We start from the raw sequence: 18,938 nt of genomic DNA, 5'->3' as shown, positions 1-18,938 counted from the left end.
TCTTCCTCCTCTTCTCCTCTCCTCCTCCTCCTCTTCCTCCTCCTCCTCCTCCTCCTCCTCCTCCTCCTCCTCCTCCTCCTCCTCCCCCTCCTCCCTCCTCCTCCTCCTCCTCCTCCTCCTCCTCCTCCTCCTCCTCCACCTTCTTCTTTTCTCTCTCTCTCTCTCTCTCTCTCTCTCTCTCTCTCTCTCTCTCTCCCTCCCTCCCTCCCTCCCTCATCAATAAAAACATAAAGAATTAGAAAGAGAATCACCAAAACTGTCTTATGTGCCTAGATGACCATGTACACAGAAAATCCAAAGACATGTGCAGATAAATTAGAATGAATATCATAGTTAAAGAAGATAACTACATGTAAGATAAACACATAAAACTCAAATAAGCAACTGTTAGAAAAATATAATTTTAAAGGTATTATTTATAATGTAAATTTATATCTAGAAATAAATCCCACAGGCATGGATTTTCAGATCTTTTGTGAACTTATCACCAAACTATCTAAAAGACATTGTAAAATTACTAAGTACATAGAGAGCTATACCATATTAGTAAAGATATTGTCTTCAAATTGATTTATAAATTGTTGTAATACCAATTAAAATCCCAATAAGATTTTCTTTCATAATTGGACAAACTGATTCTAAAATTCATATGTAAGAGCAAATGCTTATGTAAGAGCAAAGAGCAACAGATGCTCTCTGGAAAAATAAATGAAAATATAGTATCACCCTACCAGACATGTGGTACTGGCACAATGAGAAAAATTACCAACAAAACCAAATCAAACTCACACATACATGGAAACTTGACTAATGAATGAAAACAAAAGTGGGGAAAAGGACAAATTTGTTCAATAGATAGTGCTAGGACATTTGGAAATACATATGGGGGAAAATAAGAAATTAGATATCTACTTCACATCCAACACCAAGATCAACTCCAGGTGGAGAAAAGTCTTACATGAGAAAGGAAAAAGTTTTAGAACACAAAACAGGAGAACTTTTTTATATCATTGGGGTAGAAAAGAATTTAACAAAACATAAACAGCAGAAACCCCCCCAAAAATTGATTTAAAAAACTATTAAAATTAAACTTTATTATTTTAAAAGACAGCATAAGAAAAGTGAAAAGAAAAGCCACAAATTAGAAGAATATATTTATTCTGCAAGGGAATCTAATATGATAACCACTGGCCGTGTGTAGCCATTTTAATTACAACTGAAATTAAATAAAATTTAAATTTAATTACTCACTAGCTCCACACACATGTCAAATGGTCAGTAGCCATGTGTGGCTAGGGGCTGCTCCATCAGCACCAATATGGAACTAATCACCTCAGAAAATTCTCTTGGACAGCAGTGATGTAGACCATGAAGAGAACTTTTTAACTTCTAAAATAACCAGGCAGCCCAATTGTAAAAATGGACAAAGGACATTAGTAGACATTTGACAGGACAAAAAAAAATAGACATAAAAATGTATCATAAACATGTGAAAAGTCATTTCAACTTCATTAGTAATCAAAGTAAACAAATGAAACTTATTAGATACCATTTCAGGCACCCCAATTGACGAAAGATTAAAAATCAGTAACACCAAGTACTGCAGAGGATACAGAGCAGCCAATCTGTAATACACTGTCTGTAGGAAGGTAACCATGTTGATCACCAAGAAAGCAGTTTGGCATTATCCAGTCATGTTGCAAACTCTGTACCTAGCAATTCTATTCCAGGGATTCTCCATCTGAGCGAAAGCCCTTCTCCCCACCTAGGGCATTTGGAAATTGTGTAGATACACCCAGCACCACCACCACCACCACCACCATTCAATTGGCAGAGGCCAGGGATATTAATGTTCCTTCTATTATAAGAATTACTCCACCTAAACTATGCACCAGAGATATGAACAAGAATTAAAAAATGAAAACACTAGAAACAGCCCAAGCATTATCAATAGAAAAATAGATACACACTTTGCATTAAATGGACCATCCAGAATTGAAAATAAATGCACCTTAGCTATAAATCTGAACATAGCTGATTCAAAGAAATATAATGCTGAGTGAAGGTAAGAAGATACATGAATATAAACAATATACTAAAAATTTATATAAAGAATAAAAATAGTCAAACTAGCCGAAACCGGTTTGGCTCAGTGGATAGAGCGTCGGCCTGTGGACTGAAAGGTACCAGGTCCGATTCCGGTCAAGGGCATGTACCTGGGTTGCGGGCACATCCTCAGTAGGAGATGTGCAGGAGGCAGCTGATCGATGTTTCTCTCTCATCGATGTTTCTAACTCTCTATCTCTCTCCCTTCCTCTCTGTAAAAAATCAATAAAATATATATATATAAAAAAAAGGCAGACTCACTTCTCTTTAAAAAAAATAAATAAATAAAATTAAATTAAATTAAAAAAATAAAAATAGTCAAACTAAATAATTAATTTGGGGGAACAAATCAACACACATACATACACAAAAGCAAAGGAATGGCTTCACAACCAATCAGGATAAGGTTATCTCTGGGAGAAGGAGTGAGATAACCTCTGGGAAGGTCACACAGGTCTTGCTACACAATGGTCATGCTTTGTTTCTTTAGATGGGTAGTAGGTTGAGGTATTCATTTTAATTTCTTTACTCTCTATGTATATGTTTTTATACTCTTCACATGTTAAAAAAAACACACCAACTTCACAATTGGGGGGGAAAAAGCCAGCTTAATTACATATTAGCTGGGACCCTTGACCTTTCTAAGTTAAAAATAGTAACTCCTCCTATCTTACAGAGTTGTTCTGAAATTCAGAGGAGATAACAGGTGTGAGAGTGTGAGTGACTGTGATGGGGGACCTATTATACTAGAGCTAACATAGAGATAAGCAGTTCCCTAGAGATTCCATCCTGGCACTCTCCAGGATCTCAGGGTCCAGAGTCCTGGGCAGTTATTAATCAAGTCACGAAGACAGTAGGACTCTCTGTTTCCTCGCTACAGAATGGGGAAACCCCTGTCCAGTTTAGCCCACAGGCGTATCATAGTGAAGTGAGAGCACAGTATTCAGTACATATACAAATAAAAGCTCTTATTGTTATTGTTATAGGGAATGGAAGTCAAGTCAAAGAAGAAGAAATTATTTAGGACCTGAGTATTTTATTTTCTTTCTCTTTCAATTTTATTTTTAATTGGTTTCAGGTGTATAGCTTAGTGGTGAGACAATCATATACTGTACATACGTGTATATATCCAGTATCCCAACTGGCAACCTTCCATAGTTATCACAATATTATTGATTATATTCCCTATGCTTTACTTACATCTCCATGACTGTTTTGTAGCTACCAATTTATATTTCTTAATCCCTTCACCTCTTTCAGCCACCATCCCTACCCCCCTTCCCTTTGTCTATGAGTAGCCCCAGGGCATTTTTAATTTTAGGCTAAAATGATAATGATAATGACATGATAATTATCTCCAAATACTGGCTGCAAAAGAGGCATAAGATCTATTTGTCCAGGCAGAGGAGACCGGCTTCCCTCCACGGAAAGGTTAGACCTCCCCCAAAGTTGCTGTGTGTGAAGCCTCCCTCCACCAGCCAGAAGAGCCACCACAGCTGTGAACAGCACCCACCAGAGGCCCTATTATCAACGGAGGAGCCGCTGCTACCACAACCGCCCAAGGAGCAACCACAGCCCGAGGAGCCACCGCCACCCAGGGAGCAGCCACTGAACGACTCAACAACTAGATATGTCAGTGAGATCAAACATGGGTAGACAAAGAAACCCCCAAAGGAAAGAAAAGGAGGACTCGCCAGAAAAGCAGCTAAGTGAGACAGAGATATGCAACATGACGGAAAAAGAATTCAGAATAAGGTTCCTAGAGTACATGCACCGGATGTTCAAGAAGCAAGAAGAAACAGATGAAAAACTCAACTACTTATGCAAGAAGCTAGAAGAAACAGATGAAAAAATCAACAACTTAAGTAAGTCCCAAGAAGAAATGAAGAGCGACATAGCTGCAATAAAAAACACCATTGAAAGTATCAAGAGTAGACTGGGAGAAGCAGAGGACCGAATTAGTGAATTAGAAGACAAGGAAGCAAAACACACTCAAACTGTACTGCAAATGGAGAAAAAAATTAAAAGACAGGAGGAGAGCCTAAGGGAGCTTTGGGACAACATGAAACGAAACAACATACGAATAATAGGGGTGCCAGAACAACAGAAAGATGAACATGGATTAGAAAACCTATTCGAAGAAATAATATCAGAAAACTTCCCTGAGGTGGGGAAGAAAAAAGTCACACAAGCCCAGAGAGTCCCAAACAAGGTGAACCCGAAAAGACCCACACCAAGACACATCATAATTACCATGGCAAATGTTCAGGACAAAGAGAGAATCTTACAGGCTGCAAGAGAGAGACGGAAAGTTACATACAAGGGATCTCCCATTAGACTATCAAATGATTTCTCAACAGAAACGCATCAGGCCAGAAAAGAATGGACGGAAATCTACAAAGTGATGCAAAGCAAAGGACTGAATCCAAGAATACTCTATCCAGCAAGGCTATCATTCAAAATTGAAGGGGAAATAAGAAGCTTCACAGACAAAAAAAGGCTAAGGGAGTTTATCACCACCAAGCCAGCCATGCAAGAAATGCTAAAGGGACTGGTGTAAAAAGAAGAAATAGCAAGCTCAGAAAGAAAACAGCCACACACACAAAAAGAAATGGCTACAAACAAGTACCTTTCAATAATAACTTTAAATGTAAATGGACTAAATGCTCCAACCAAAAGACATCGATTGGCTGAATGGATAAAAAAACATGACCCATACATCTGCTGTCTACAAGAGACCCACCTCATTAGAAGGGACTCACACGGACTGAAAGTGAAGGGATGGAAAAATATCTTTCACGCAAATGGAAAGGAAAAGAAACCTGGGGTAGCAATACTTATATCGGACAAAATACATCTCAAAGTGAAGGCCATAACCAGGGATAAGGAAGGCCACTTCATAATACTAAAGGGATCAATACAACAAGAAGATATAACCCTGGTAAACATATATGCACCCAATGCAGGAGCACCCAAATTCATAAAAAAACTCCTGGAAGATATCAAAGGAGAGATTGACAACAATATAATCATAGTAGGGGACTTTAATACACCACTGACATCACTGGATAAGTCCACTAGACAAACAATCAGCAAAGAAACAGCAATCCTAAATGACTCACTAGATCAGATGGACTTAATTGACATCTTCAGAACACTTCACCCCAAAGCTGCGGAATATACATTCCTCTCAGGTGCTCATGGGACATATTCAAAAATAGACCACATATTGGGTCACAAGCAAAGTCTCCACAAATTCAAGAAGATTGAAATCATAAAAAGCTTCTTCTCCGACCACGATGGCATAATGTTAGAGATAAACTACAATAAAAACAACCCAAAATACTCAAACACTTGGAAGCTGAATAGCATGTTATTAAATATTGATTGGGTTACCAATGACATCAAAGAAGAAATTAAACACATCCTGGAAAATAATGACAATGAAAACACAACAATCCAAAACTTATGGGACACAATGAAAGCAGTCCTGAGAGGGAAGTTTATAGCTCTGCAGGCCTATCTCAAAAAACAAGAAAAAATGGTAGTAAATCATCTAACTCTTCAACTCAAAGAATTAGAAAGAGAGCAACAAGAAAACCCCAGAGTGAGCAGAAGGAAGGAGATAATAAAGATTAGAGCAGAAATAAATGACATAGAGACCAAAAAAACAATACAGAAAATCAATGAAACCAAGAGCTGGTTCTTTGAAAGGATAAACAAGATTGACAAACCTCTAGCCAGGCTCACCAAGAAGCAAAGAGAGAGGTCCCAAATAAACCAAATCAGAAACGATAGAGGTGAAATAACAACAGACCCCACAGAAATACAAATGATTGTTAAACAATACTACGGACAACTCTACTCCAACAAACTAGACAACCTGGAGGAAATGGACAAATTCCTAGAAAAATACAATATTCCAAAACTCAATCAGGAAGAATCTAAAAATCTCAATAGGCCAATAACTATGGAAGAAATTGAAGCAGTCATCAAAAAGCTCCCAACAAACAAAAGCCCAGGACCAGATGGCTTCTCAGGGGAGTTTTACCAAACTTTCAAGGAAGAACTAAAACCTATCCTCCTCAGACTACTACAAAAAATTCAAGAGGAAGGAACACTTCCAAGCTCATTCTATGAAGCCAGCATCACCCTAATACCAAAACCAGGTAAAGACATCACAATGAAAGAGAATTACAGGCCAATATCCCTCATGAACATAGATGCCAAAATCCTCAACAAAATCTTAGCAAATCGGATCCAGCAGTACATCAGAAGGATCATACACCATGACCAAGTAGGATTTATCCCAGAGATGCAAGGATGGTACAACATCCGTAAATCAATAAACGTAATACATCACATAAACAAATTGAAAGAAAAAAACCACATGGTCATATCAATTGATGCAGAAAAAGCATTCGACAAAATCCAACACCCATTTTTGATAAAAACTCTCAGAAAGGTGGGAATAGAAGGATCATACCTCAACATAATAAAAGCCATATATGACAGGCCCACAGCCAACATCATACTCAATGGACAAAAACTAACACCATTTCCCCTAAGAACAGGAACAAGACAGGGATGCCCACTCTCACCACTCCTGTTCAACATAGTACTGGAAGTATTAGCCATTGCAATTAGGCAAGAAGAAGAAATAAAAGGCATCCAAATTGGAAAAGAGGAAGTAAAACTGTCCTTATTTGCAGATGACATGATATTATACATACAAAACCCTAGAGACTCCATCAAAAAGCTACTAGACTTAATACATGAATTTGGCAATGTAGCAGGATACAAAATTAACCCCAAGAAATCTGAGGCATTTCTATACACCAATAGTGAACTTTCAGAAAGAGAGATTAGAAAAACAATCCCATTTACCATCGCACCAAAAAAATTAAGATACCTAGGAATAAACTTAACTAAAGAGGTTAAAGACCTCTACTCAGAAAACTACAGGACGCTGAAAAAAGAGATAGAGGAAGACATAAACAGATGGAAGAACATACCATGTTCTTGGATTGGTAGAATCAACATCATTAAAATGTCCATACTACCCAAAGCAATCTATAAATTCAACGCACTTCCCATTAAAATACCAATGGCCTTCTTCAAAGATCTAGAACGAACTCTCCAAAAATTCATCTGGAATAAAAAAAGACCCCGAATAGCTGCAGCGATCCTGAGAAAGAACAAAGTAGGTGGGATCTCAATGCCAGATATCAAACTGTATTACAAAGCCACTGTTCTCAAAACTGCCTGGTACTGGCACAAGAACAGACATATAGACCAGTGGAATAGAATAGAGAGTCCAGAAATTAGCCCGAACCAATATGCTCAATTAATTTTTGACAAAGGAGGCATGAACATACAATGGAGCCAAGATAGTCTCTTCAATAAATGGTGTTGGGAAAATTGGACAGATATATGCAAGAAAATGAAACTAGACCACCAACTTACACCATACACAAGAATAAACTCAAAATGGATAAAGGACTTAAATGTACGACAGGAAACCATAAAAATTCTAGAAGAATACAAAGGCAACAAAATCTCAGACTTATGCCAAAACAATTTCTTCACTGATACAGCTCCTAGGGCACTTGAAACTAAAGAGAAAATGAACAAATGGGACTACATCAAAATAAAAAGCTTTTGCACAGCAAAAGAAACCATCAACAAAACAACAAGAAAACCCACTGCGTGGGAAAACATATTTGCCAACGTCATATCTGATAAGGGCCTAATCTCCAAAATTTATAGGGAACTCATACAACTTAACAAAAAGAAGATAAACATATTTGCCAACGTCATATCTGATAAGGGCCTAATCTCCAAAATTTATAGGGAACTCATACAACTTAACAAAAAGAAGATAAACAATCCAATCAAAAAATGGGCAAAGGATCTAAATAGACACCTTTCAAAAGAGGACATTCAGAAAGCCAAGAGACATATGAAAACATGCTCAAAGTCACTAATCATCTGAGAGATGCAAATCAAAACAACAATGAGGTACCATCTCACACCTGTCAGAATGGCTATCATCAACAAATCAACAAACGACAAGTGCTGGAGAGGATGTGGAGAAAAAGGAACACTTGTGCACTGCTGGTGGGAATGCAGACTGGTGCAGCCACTATGGAAGACAGTATGGAGTTTCCTCAAAAAACTAAAAATGGAACTCCCATTTGACCCTGTGATCCCACTTCTAGGAATATATCCCAAGAAACCAGAAACACCAATCAGAAAGGATATGTGCACCCCTATGTTCATAGCAGCACAATTCACCATAGCTAAGATCTGGAAACAGCCTAAGTGCCCATCAGTAGATGAATGGATTAGAAAACTGTGGTACATCTACACGATGGAATACTATGCTGCTGTAAAAAAGAAGGAACTCTTACCATTTGCAACAGCATGGATGGAACTGGAGAGCATTATGCTAAGTGAAATAAGCCAGTCAATGAAGGAAAAATACCACATGATCTCACTCATTCATGGATAATAAAGACCATTACAAACTTTTGAACAATAATAGATACAGAGGCAGAGCTGCCTCAAACTGATTGTCAAACTGCAGTGGGAAGGCCAGAGAGGGTTGGGGGGCAGAAGGGAGGGGAGTAAGAGATCAACCGAAGGACTTGTATGCATAGATATAAGCATAACTAATGGACATAAGACACTGGGGGGTAAGGGAGGGCAGGGATTGTCAAGGGCGGGGGGTGGGGGAAGGACACATATGTAATACCCTTTGTAATACTTATTATAATATTTTTTTTTAAAAAAAGAATTAAAAAAAAAGATCCTTAAAAAAAAAAAAAGATCTATTTGTCCAGGGTTCTTCAGAGGGCAGACTGGAGAGACTAGAGAAAAGTTAAAAGTACATTCTGGGTATCAGAGAGAACTCTGTTGACCCTCAGAGTGAGGAGAGATAGAACTGACTATGTGGTAATTCTCCTTAATTTGAATTATTCAGATAAAAACAGAGCTAGCCCCACCAGTGTGGCTCAGTGGTTGAGCGTCGTCCCATGCACCAAGAGGTCACCAGTTGGATTCAAGCTCAATCCCCAGTAGGGGGTGTGCAGGAGGCAGTCCATAGATGTTTCTCTTTCTCCCTCTCCCTTCCTCTCTCTCTAAAATTTACTTAAAAAACAACAACAACAACAAACCCCACAAATAAACAAAGAAACAGAGTTAGCAGAAACTCCTATTTTGGATGAAAATATAAAATTTTAAAGTAAATTCTGTTAAAATAAAAATACAGGTTACTTTGGGTCAAAATTATTTTGAAAACTAGCTTACTTAAACATCTTTTTTTAAAAGATGTAATACTGTCTTTATTTAACTTCAAAAACATTTCAGCATTCTAAACATACAAAAATTAACAAAACATTGCAAATTGTGTTTAGCACAGAAGGTTCTTGAACTTTCATTGATGCAGTGACTCTTCACTTTGTTGACAATGAAGAGTTGTAGTTTGTTTTAAAACAACAGTTTAGAACTACCACACAACTAAAAACGATCCAAATACTTCCCATGCCAGGTGACCACCCCCCCCTTTTTTTCCACAGCTAAGAATGGCAGGATGCTGTCACTATATACAAAAACAAGACAACCTGCAGCTAAATAGATGCCCACTGCAGTGTCCACAGGTCCAGCCTCACAGTGCACACCCTGAGCCACAGCCCCTCCGAAAGGCCTCTCCCTCACAGCCTCAACGCCAAGCAAACAGCATCAAGAGCTTGTCTTGGTTGGTTGTTCTTTTTAAAAACTACCGATGTGTACAGCTTACTTACACATCTTGAGACTACGGGTAACTTATCTTTTGGAGCTTCCGTGTCCTCATCTGTAATGAGGATAATATGTTTCCTTCATGGTTATGGAGGAAAATCGCTGTGATAATAAGCTGAAATTGCCTAGCACCAGTATTAGGTGCTCAATCAGCTGCTATAATTTTAAAAATTTATTAGAGTGCTTCCGAACTTGTTCACAGTTAAATAAAGCAACTGACATCGCTACAAGAAAACAAACACTACCTGCGCATTTGAAAACGGCTGAAGGGAGAACCTGTATCTGTTACTTAAGGGAAAGCAGCAAAACTGATATCCCTGGCTCAGTTTCTTTAAAATGTTATCAAGTGGCTGTTGGTCTCCCCAGGAGTGTCCTTGAACATGGCCTCTGTAGAAATCTTCCCCTGTAAAACCATTTTAAATGCCATGATCCTAAAGCACTTTCCAGTTTGCTGGAATAAAAATAAGACAGGGATTACGAAGATAAGACTTGATAGAGCAAACTGCTTCATATTCATTGTAATTTCAGGTCATTCGTTTTTAAAAATACTTAAAGCTAAGGAAAAAAAAACTATTCAGAGCTGCTTACACCCTATAAATTAAACCCAAAGAAACCAAAATAAAAAATTTAGTGACTATAAACAGGAAATGCTGAACTTGAAGACTAAACCTCGGCAATTTATTATAAATAAGTAACTATCCCCTATATAACTTCACTCTAATGACACTTGCGAAGCTTTTGGCTCTTGCATGGCACTTCTCAAGTTCAGATCAAGTCAAGCTGTTTTCCGTGAATAAAATAACGGCAGCATCTCCGAGGTTTAAGTTGTTATGTCTTTCACCACAGTGATCTCTTCACTCTGTGGATGTTCTCTGCTACCCCCTGGCTTTTCGCTTGGTCGTGTTTATTACTTAAGTTTCCAACCCAGCTTCAAATTACCCGCTGACGGTCACATAGTGTAATGAAGTGAGTGGATTAGCTGAAATTGAAACCCAGGAATCCTCTTTGCCACCCTTCCTTCGCAAGGGCGGATCAATTATTTAAGACCGAGTTCACCAACACTGTGTGTTAATTTAGGAAGCAGTCCATTTGAAGCCAGCTCTAAATAAAGTGGGCAGAACCTGGCTTCAGAACTTTTTGACCCTCCAGAGGATGGAAAGAAGATGGGAGGAAAGAAGCAAAGGAAGAATACAAGAGGAGGAGAGGAGAAAGAAAGGGACAAGAGAAGTCAGTATCTACTGAGCTGCTTCTATGCCCGAACTAAACCCTTCCACATAAGGGTTTCATTTATGCTCAGTGAATCTGCCATGATTTCATTTAATTTTCACAATTATCTTTTGGAGCTTCAGTGTCCTCTAAGGCAGATATTCTATTCCCTCCATGGAAGACTGGGAACCTGCAGCTCAAAAAGGCTACATCGCTTACCAGGGGCCCCCAAGTAAGTAAGAAAACCAGAATTTGACGTGCAGCTTGTCCGATTCCAAAACCTGGGCACTTTTTCCTGTATCAGACGAAATAATTTCCTAATACTTTTAAATATGAGCAGTTTAGGAATTTCCAAAACAACAAAAGGAATGCAAAATATTTCCAAAGTATAGCACACATAAAAGAAAACCATCCATATCACTGTTATTTCGATTGCCTGTAAGAACTTGAAGTGCGAGGCTGCCGCCACTGGGCTTACGATGCCTATGGATTCATACACAGGTCACAGGAAACCCCACATGGCGGCTGCGTGGAAAGAGTAACGAAGCCACATCCAAGAGCCAAGACCGAGATGGAGAATGTCAAGCAGTAAATAACCTCTTACCTGCTGTACTTCACTTTCTCCATTTGAGATTTTCTCAGTGTAAACAAAGGAGTTGAATATCCGCTGCAACAGAAAGAAAATGAACACACATTAGATTTTCTAAGTAACACAGCCATTAGATTAGAGTGTGTGTGTCTGTGTGCTATTTGTTTACACCACAAATAGAGTCAAGCACATAAACTTTAATTAAAATACAGAAATTTTACACAGAGAAATCCAAATATCAGCCAAAGTCAATCACACTTACATAAGCAATGCCCAGGCACTTCTGTAGTGAAATAAACCAGATGTTACACTATATTTTTCATTTTCAAAAATACGTTTAATTATAGATTTCCGGAGCCTATGCCATTTTATCCGAGCGGTACGATCTGACAAAGTTGTGTTTCTCGTTTAAGTCCTGAACTCCCTGAATGCTGCGATTGTTTACAGACACCAACATCCAGCGCAATAAGGCTCTTTAAAGAGGATTCTTTCCATATTCTCTCATGCCCCTGTCCAACCAGGACCTGCCCATATTATCCATCACCTTCGCTACCTAAGCACCCCCTCGGGAAAGGAACAAAACAGGGCTTTGCCAAGTATGTGTGGCCTTAAGAGAAGATGCAGTTCTTACAGGCCAGGGAATGTGGCAGCCGTGCCAAGACATGAGTCCAAACTGTGACACACAAGCACACATTCTTCCACTGGTTTCTGCCTCGCCAGTCCCCCTGCTCCCTCCATACATTGCCGGCATTGAAAATGTCTCTGCAGACTTAGGACTTTATCAAACCCTGCCACTACTAAGCAATCACAAGAGATTAAGATATAACAATGGGGGGAAAAAGAGAATCCAAGATATGTGTCTGGGAGAGGCACACACACACACACACACACACACACACACACACACACCCCACCAGCAGCAGCAGCCACCTCATCATTTACCCTAAAACGTTAAAGATACCTCTGGAACTCTCCAGGTGAGTCAGGCTTGGAGACATCAGCCAACAGTTCCCTTTTGCCTTTCTATCTGACTGCCAAGGGTTTGTCAGCCTCTGGGACAGCTTCCCAGACAGCCTAACACACCTGCATGGTTGTGATGAGGAAGACAAGTGCCAAGTTCATCAAGCGCTGTGCAAATGAAGGAAGATAAAGGTTCTGGGTGGTGATGGTGGCAGGGAGAGGGAGGGAGCAAAGAATCTTGGGAAGAACTGGGATGGAATTACAGTCTAGAACATTCTAATTATGAATTAGTATGATTTTCCAATGCTCCACTCATTCATTCAATAAATATTTTCTCTTTCCTAAAAATGACTCTGCTGACAGGAAACGTATGGACTTTTAGTAACCTCGATGATAATGATATTGGCTACTATTTCCTCAATGCTGATTATGGGGCAGTCACTATTCTAAGCACGTGACATCTATTTACTTATTTAAGTCTCATGAAACATCTTTGTGACACACATTATTATTATTTCCCTTATACAGATGAGGAAACTGGTGCATATTTGAGTGCCTAATGTGATACACACATTGTACTTCACATGCAAACCTTACTTATTAATCTTTATAATCTGCAGCCCTACAGATATAAAGGTAAGACCCTGGGGAAGTTAAAGAATTTACCCAAAGTCACTTGGCAAGGCTGGAATTTGCACCCAAACAGTGTGACTCCAGTTGTGGTGCTTCTAACTCTATTGTCTCATAAGAAGTGGCTACCTGCCCATATACAACTACTCCTGCTGGGAGCTGCCACTTGGGCACAACGCAGACCCACAATCCCTTATATGCAATTCTAAAATTCAAAAGCACCGAAAGTCAAAAATTTTGCAATGACACATTTGTTAGTAAAATATGACATGACCTAAACTTATCTGGTAGTAAATCCTAACTTCAAGAATTGCTGTATATTACTAGTCTTCTTTAAACCGTTTGGTGTGGGTATTCATTCCCTTTATTCAGATGTATTAATTCATTAATGTATTCATTCATTAATACAGATGTATTAATGCATCTGATTATAGGGTTCTGCTCCAGATCTTACTGGGGTGTCCTATCATTAAGAGGCATCAGGATGACCCTGGCCAGTGTGACTTGGTTGAGTGTTGTCCTGTGCATTGAAAGGCTGCAGGATTGATTCCCAGCTAGGACACATACCCAGGTTGCAGGTTCGATCCCCAGTTGGGGCGCATGCAGGGGAGGGGGGCAGCAGCCAATTGATGATTCTCTCTTACATCAGGTTTCTCTGTCTCTCCCTCTCCCTTCCTCTCTCTCTCAAATCAATAAAATCATATTCTTTTTAAAAAAGAAGCATCAGGATTTTGAATCCTAAAAGAGATGGTTTTAGGAAAGGGATTATGGACCTGTAGACTTCCATGTCTACAACTCTAAGCTCCCAGTTTTCTGGTACACACCTTATAACATTTTTAGAGTCTCGATCAATGTCACTGCCACCCACATTCCTAGACCATATTCCGTGTTCTTATAGAATTTGATTTTTAAAACCTGCTCAGGACCAAGAAAACACTTTTTATTAAAAACTAGTGGCCCGGTGCACGAAATTCATGCACATCAAAAGGGAATTAGAGGAAATATTTCAATATTGCTATTTGCCCTTTCTTTATAATAGAAGTGTCAGAGAGGAAAGAAAATTAGTAAAATCTATATGAAAATCTCCCTCCTGTCAGAGTCTGGGGCACGCTGCGGGACCCAGAGTCAAGTCCCCGCCCACCCGTGTGCACCTCGAAATCGCAGGAGACCCAGACCCAGCCGGCCCCACCCCTGTCAAGCCCCCGCTGGGCAGGGGGCACAGCCTCAGGTCCCCCGACCTGGCCCTGGACTGGGGGTGCAGCCTTAGGTCCCTCATCAAGCCCTGCCGGGCAGGGGGCACAGCCTCAGGTCCCCCGTCAAGTCCTACCAGGCAGGGAGCATGGCCTGAGGTCCCCATCAAGCCCCACCGGACGGGGGGCGCAGCCTGAGGTCCCCCACCCCAGCCAGGCACCACGCAGAGTCAGGTCCCTGCTGATCGGTCCTTTCGTCGTCGCAGTGTGATGACCATTTGCATATTAGCATTTTATTATGATGATTAACATAATTCATGTACTGTCTCAAGATTTTGGTGAGTGTGGTCAACTTTGTATTTCATTCCTGGCAATGACATTCTGGTGTTAAAAGAACGGTGGATTCCTTGGCAGTAATAAGGAATATATGCGGGGACGTGTCCATGAGGCTGTTTCAGTCTCTGTTTTACTCACTTATTATCGTAAGAAGTATTAATGATGATTGCTAATACTTTCATGTGGCTGTTTTTATGCCTTGTAAGCATTTCTACATATTCTACACCTAGTAAGTATAGATGGGTAAAATAAAAATTTAAAAGCAAGAAAGAAGTTACAGAGATGAGCAGGAGTGATTCTGCAGACTGCCTACTTCATATGGCCCTCTAGCCCCTCCTCCAGGAGTGAAAGGTGACCTGATCATAGTTTGGGGCTACCACCAAAGCAAAAAATTTTGTCCTTCTCTCTTCCCCTGTGGGGAGGGGTGTTAGTGAGAAGCCAGCAGAACCCAGACAAGTAACTCATAACTAAACAGGTCAGCCAGGGGTGTCTGGTGCAAGGTTAAAAGTTCAGGCTCATGTGTGTGCACAAGCTCTCAAGGTACAGAGGGAGTTTCCATTACACTGTAGCTCAGTGATTTTCAACCAGTGCGTCACAAGAATTTTTAAAACATGCAATATCTGGCTACTTAGGGGCACTGACCTCTTCTCCCTTAGATTGTTAAATTAAAAAAAAATGACAACAACCAACACAACAATAGCCATATGGTGTGAATGAAACAAAATTATACCTATTTTTGTCAGATCTGCAAAAAATATATATATTTTTGGTGTGCCGCAGAATTTTAATAGTTTCTGTGTGCCATGAGATGAAAAAGGTTGAAAATAGCTGCTCTAGGTCAACGGACAGTACTCTTCTTTCTTAAAACACAGCGCCTGCTAAGCCCAGCTCTCAAAGGCTTAGTTTAGTACTTTCATAGTTTATAATTTCACATAAATGGTTAGATTTGATCCCCACAACAACCCTATGTGGTAGGAAGGGCAGGGATCTGAAACCACTTTTACAGATCTAAAAATCCATGGCTCCAAAGTCAGAGAACGTTTCACAGGTATAAAATTCAAGCGCTGGGGTCGGAACCTGGGTCTGGATTTAAAAACAGGCATTGCTTTGAGCAGAGCTGTCAAGTTTATTCACTTCACCTTTTTGTTCAGGATAATCTAGGAATCTTAATGCCTGCGTGTGGAAAACAAAAAAGGATTTGGGTGTTTTTTTATCCATTTATTATAAGCAAGATCCAATGTGCTGGTATGACCTTATATATATGACCAATATCAGGAATAATTAAGAGGCCCAGACAAAGGTCTTTATTTGTATTACTTTCTATTGCTATGTAAAACTGTGAAAAGAATAGAATACAGGTTTTTGGGGGGGCTTTGTTTTTTATTTGAGCCAAAAATTCCAAATGCTATACGTAGCTGACATTTTGGTGACTTTGGGGTAAATAGTTTCTTGGTCACTAGAGAACTTGGAAAATGAAAATGGAAAAGTTTTCCTAAAACATAAAAAATGATGAGCAATCCGAAAAGACCAGCTTCTTCAGTCCTCGGGGATGACTTACGCACAGCAACAGGGATAGGGAACGGGTGGGTGCGTGGGTGGGTAACCTGCATTCTATTTCCGAGTTGTCACGTTCCCTTATATCAGCTCCCTGGAGGACAAAAGGAATTCCAGAAATGTGAACTCTTCATTTGAGCACAACCGGCAGGGAGAGTCTGAACTCTCTCCTCAGTGTACAAATGCCGCCAATGGCAGAAATATTGCCCACCTTTGCCCATGATTCTCTCGCACTCCTGTCAAATACTAAAAGTAAACATATGGTTTTCTGCATAGTGAAAAAATCATTAAAATGGGTGAGGAGTTTCAAAAAGTTATTTTATGCCCTAACTGGTTTGGCTCAGTAGATAGAGTGTTGGCCTGCGGACTGAAGGGTCCCAGGTTCGATTCCGGTCAAGGGCATGTACCTTGGCTGTGGGCATATCCCCAGTAGGGGGTGTGCAGGAGGCAGCTGACCGATGTTTCTCTCTCATCGATGTTTCTAACTCTCTATCCCTCTCCCCATTCGTCTCTGTAAAAAAATCATGAAAAAATATATATATTTATAAAAAGTTATCTTACCTAGAAATATTTCACGGAATCCTGTTTATTAGTTACATTTATTTCCACAATAAAAAGAAAAACAGTAACAATGGCAAGATGCCTTATTCTTACGCTCATGAGAACCGAGGACTCGGATCTAAAAACAAGCTGACCTGTCTCTCATTAACACACACACTTTGGAAAACTGCCAGTATCTTCTAAAGTGAGTGATGTGCATATCCCATGACCCAGCAGTTCCCATCCTTGATGTGTACTGAGCAGAAATGTGCTCATTCGTTTATCAAAAGAAAAGCATAAGACTGTTCATAGCAGCACCACTCATAATAACCCCAACCTGGAAAATATTTTAAAAATGCGCATCAGCAATAGGACAGACAAATAATGGGTGGTGTATTCACACAACGGGATATCCAGGGATGGGAATGCACATAAGATTGCACCACGCACCAACATGACGACTCTCACAGACATCATAATATTGAGTGAAAGAAGCCAGACACCAGAAGACAGAGCGTACGGTTCCATTTGTACCCAGTTCAAAAAACAGACAAAACTAGTACCCTGCTGGAAGTCAAGGTAGTGGCTACCCTCTGTGAGACTGAACAGCATTGGGCATGAAGGCCGCTCCAGGAATGCTGAAACCTCCACTTCCTGGTCTGGGGGCTGCTACAGGCTGTCCTCGCTTTTGTGGGAATCCTTCAAGCGGCACACTTAGGACTGTACACTCTTCCGTGTGTCTGCCACACTTCAATACGTTTGCCTTAGACATACATTCCAGGCCGTCTCTTTAAAATATACCCTGGCGAAATGTTTCTGCATGTTTTAAAAACTATACATTTTTTAAAAGGACAAGAATCTAGTAACTGGGCTATTATACACACTCAAAGAAAAGTCAACACCCCAGTCTGTAATCCAAATGAAATGGGGACTGTACCAACCAGAGAGTCACATAGGAAGTCACAGACAGGATCTCCTAAGCCCTCCCTGAGGCCACGTATTAATTGCTCCCTCAAACTCTTAAGTCCATAACATAATGCACGTAGTTCTTTAACTTCCCACCCAATGGTACTGTACAAACCTGAATTTTCAGCAAGAAAAAAAAGGTGTCTTAATGAGAGTTTCATCCAACCTGGATGCTCTAAATCTATATAACACAACTTAATCAAACCTCCTTGTTGCATATTCTGTTCCTTTACTCCCTAAGCACTGCCTTCCCCCTCTTCCCTCAAAAGGGAAGTTCAATTCCAATAAAGTTAGAAATTAAAGAATCATGTTACAATTGAATACAGTCCCCCTACCTCTACTGCAAGAGAAGAGAAGACACCCTGCTCTGCCTGCATCTGTGTGTGTGTGTGTGTGTGTGTGTGTGTGTGTGTGCGCGTGCTGCGGAGCCTGCTCTCCCCCACCTACGGGTGGCACCATGGTCCCCACGCCCTGCTTCACTGACCCACCTTCCCGACCCCATCGCCTTCCCTCCCAAATCTCTCTGTTTAATTGAGCCTGCGTAACAGATGGCGAGAGAATTCCACTTTGCTGGAACAGGAACAATTACATGAGTATTTAATAAGATGATCAGTCCAGACAGTTGGCCCCACCTTCCCATTTCCAAAGGCTCTGCCAAATTTTAACTAGATATTTAAATGAATGGTATAGCACACCACCACAGTGAAGAAATAAAAACCTTTATAAAGCCTAATGAGATTCTGTTGGTCTCCTTCCCTGATCTTTGCTAAGAAAATGCAGGACTGAATTTCTATTCACAAGATTATTCTCTTGATGTTTACAAGGTTTCTGTCCCAAGCCAATTTGGCTGACAGCTCACTAATAGCTTAATTCTGCTCTGGATTTCTTCCTGTGATCTAGGAATTGTGGCCAAAGGGGAGGAAAAGATAGATGACCACTGCTATCTCAAGAAGCTGACCAACTTTAACCGTTAAAAGAGAAAGTGCTGTCATTAAAACAAACTCCAACAATCAGTGCACAGGGAATGAAAGGCAACTTAATTTAAGTGTTTCAGGAAAGAA

At 40.1% G+C, this 18,938-nt stretch overlaps 1 protein-coding gene across 2 annotated transcripts in view; it reads right to left on the bottom strand.

Annotated features, from left to right (window-relative positions):
- CACHD1 (cache domain containing 1) overlaps window positions 1-12,750 on the bottom strand; it is a 138,722-nt gene extending 125,972 nt beyond the window's left edge. Inside the window, exons 1-2 of one of the 2 annotated variants that reach the window (XM_014456743.2) lie at window positions 12,663-12,750; window positions 11,717-11,779 (exon numbers count right to left, since the gene is read on the bottom strand). The gene's annotated coding sequence lies outside the window, so the exon portion shown is untranslated. Of the gene's footprint in view, window positions 1-11,716; window positions 11,780-12,662 lie in introns of those variants that run through there. The other variant, XM_023754671.1, reaches the window with a different exon arrangement.
- Window positions 12,751-18,938: the final 6,188 nt, after the last annotated feature.

This window comes from Myotis lucifugus, unplaced genomic scaffold, assembly GCF_000147115.1.
Source record: "Myotis lucifugus unplaced genomic scaffold, Myoluc2.0 scaffold_63, whole genome shotgun sequence".
Classification (NCBI taxonomy): domain Eukaryota; kingdom Metazoa; phylum Chordata; class Mammalia; order Chiroptera; family Vespertilionidae; genus Myotis; species Myotis lucifugus.
Note: the sequence above shows the minus strand (reverse complement) of the source record. Positions and strands in the feature narration are given on the sequence as shown.